Consider the following 2,788-nt stretch of genomic DNA (forward strand, 5'->3'; position numbering starts at 1 on the left):
TCTGTGTTTATGTCGGATTGAACAGGCTTTTGTGTTTTGTTTACTTGTTTGGTGGTATAACCTTTGTTTACTTGTTTGGGGGTATAGCTTTTGTTTACTTGTTTGGTGGTATAGCTTTTGTTTACTTTTTTGGGGATATAGCTTTTGTTTACTTGTTTGGTGGTATAACCTTTGTTTACTTGTTTGGGGGTATAGCTTTTGTTTACTTGTTTGGTGGTATAGCTTTTGTTTACTTTTTTGGGGGATATAGCTTTTGTTTACTTGTTTGGTGGTATAGCTTTTGTTTACTTTTTGGGGATATAGCTTTTGTTTACTTGTTTGGTGGTATAGCTTTTGTTTACTTGTTTGGGGGTATAGCTTTTGCTTACTTGTTTGAGGGTATAGTTTTTGTTTACTTGTTTGGGGTATAGCTTTTGTTTACTTGTTTGAGGGTATAGCTTTTGTTTACGTGTTTGGGGGTATAGCTTTTGTTTACTTGTTTGAGGGTATAGCTTTTGTTTACTTGTTTGAGGGTATAGCTTTTGTTTACTTGTATGAGGGTATAGCTTTTGTTTACTTGTTTGAGGGTATAGCTTTTGTTTACTTGTTTGAGGGTATAGCTTTTGTTTACTTGTTTGAGGGTATAGCTTTTGTTTACTTGTTTGAGGGTATAGCTTTTGTTTACTTGTTTTGTTTGTCTTTATGTGTGGCTTTCGGTGTCAAATTAATCCCCAGGTATTCTATCTAATTACTGTTTACTTTGACGTTCCCAGTAGGTATTTCTGTCTAATTACTGTTTACTTGACGTCCCCAGCACGTATTTCTGTCTAATTACTGTTTACTTGACGTCCCCAGCAGGTATTTTTGTCTAATAACTGTTTACTTGACGTCCCCATCAGGTACTACTGTCGGAGTCGCTGGCGCAGGATAGCGTGAACACCTTCGGGTGGTCTCTGGTGGCGGGCGAGGACCTGGATGGGAACGAGTACCCCGACCTGGTAGTTGGCGCCCACGACACTAACAGCGCCTTCGTCTTCCGCACTAGACCCGTCGTGTAGGTTAACGCTACCATTAAGTAAGTATCTCTCTGACTCACCTAGACCACTTGTGACTCACCTAGACCGTTTATGACTCACCTAGACCGTTTATGGCTCACCTAGGCCGTTTATGACTCACCTATACCGTTTATGACTCACCTGGACCGTTTATGACTCACCTAGACCGTTTATGACTCACCTAGACATGTAATACCTTAACCTAACCTAACCTAACCTAACCCAACCAAACCAAACCCACCTAACCCAACCCAACCTACCCCCACTTAACCTATCATAACCTAACCCAACCAAACCTAACCAAACATAACCTAACCCAACCCAACCAAACCTAACCAAACCTAACCTAACCTAGCGTTCCTCCTGCCACAGATTCAAGTCCAAGAGCGGGATAATGGACTTAGACGTCAGGGGATGTTCGCTTCAGGACTCTACCGAGGTGCCATGTGTGTCTCTCCAGTACTGCCTGAGTTACACTGGTCACCGCGTCCTCAATACCCTACGTAAGTACCTTGACCTTGGTGTGTGATGTTGGTGTTCTGCTAGGGGGGTATTTTTCTGTCTCTCTCTCTCTCTCTCTCTCTCTCTCTCTCTCTCTCTCTCTCTCTCTCTCTCTCTCTTTTGTCTATTCTATCTATTTATCTATATCATTTTCTCTCTCTCTATCTTAATCTCTCTCTAAATCTCCCTATATAACTTAATCTAATCTAAATTAACTTAAGTTAGATTAGATTGGGGAGATTAGGTTAATTTAAAGTCAATTCTATTCGTAGCTTCCCTGTGTGTGTTAGGTTAGGTTAAATGACGTTAGATTATGTTAATTTGAGTTATATTAAGTTAGTTTATGTTAGGTTAGGTTAACTTTTCGTATCTCCTATCATAAAACTTATCTTTGTACCTGTGTGTGTCAAAGATGGAAGTTAGGTTAGGTTAAGTTAAATGAGGTTAGGTTAGGTTAAATTAAATGAGGTTAGGTTAGGTTAACTTAGACACTCATATGTGTGTACCTGTGTGTGTCAGAGATGGCGGTGTGGGTGAGGGTGGACACACACTCGGACCTGCCCAGGATGTTCTTCTTACACCGTGAACCAGAGTCTTCCAACAACATCACCATGAACCTAAGGAAGGCTGTCGAGAACTGCACTACTGTGTACACCTATATCTCTGTGAGTACCGTACCTAACCTAACCTAACCTAACCTAAGCCTGTTCTGTGAGGGTTTGAGAGAGTTATGTGTTTTGTGAGTACCCCAGTACAGTATATCCAACATACCCCAGTATAACCAACATACCCCAGTATAACCAACATATTCCAGTATATCCAACATACCCCAGTATAACCAACATATTCCAGTATAGCCAACATACCCCAGTATAACCAACATATTCCAGTATATCCAACATACCCCAGTATAACCAACATACCCCAGTATAACCAACATACCCCAGTATAACCAACATAACCCCAGTATAACCAACATACCCAGTATATCCAACATACCCCAGTATAACCAACATATTCCAGTATATCCAACATACCCCAGTATAACCAACATATTCCAGTATATACCAGTATATCCAACATACCAGTATAACCAGTATAACCAACATACCCCAGTATAAATCCAAATATATTCCAGTATATCCAACATACCCCAGTATATCCAACATACCCCAGTATAACCAACATACCCCAGTATATCCAACATACTCCAGTATATCCAACATACCCCAGTATAACCAACATACCCAAGT

The 2,788-nt window shown here is 40.5% G+C and overlaps 1 long non-coding RNA gene across 1 annotated transcript; it reads left to right on the plus strand.

Annotated features, from left to right (window-relative positions):
- Positions 1-874: 874 nt before the first annotated feature.
- Positions 875-2,218, plus strand: LOC121860309. The gene is made up of 3 exons (XR_006087854.1): positions 875-1,054; positions 1,407-1,537; positions 2,055-2,218. It is a non-coding gene; the product is annotated as an uncharacterized LOC121860309 (long non-coding RNA).
- Positions 2,219-2,788: the final 570 nt, after the last annotated feature.

The sequence above is a fragment of the Homarus americanus genome, unplaced genomic scaffold (assembly GCF_018991925.1).
Source record: "Homarus americanus isolate GMGI-L3 unplaced genomic scaffold, GMGI_Hamer_2.0 scaffold55335, whole genome shotgun sequence".
Classification (NCBI taxonomy): domain Eukaryota; kingdom Metazoa; phylum Arthropoda; class Malacostraca; order Decapoda; family Nephropidae; genus Homarus; species Homarus americanus.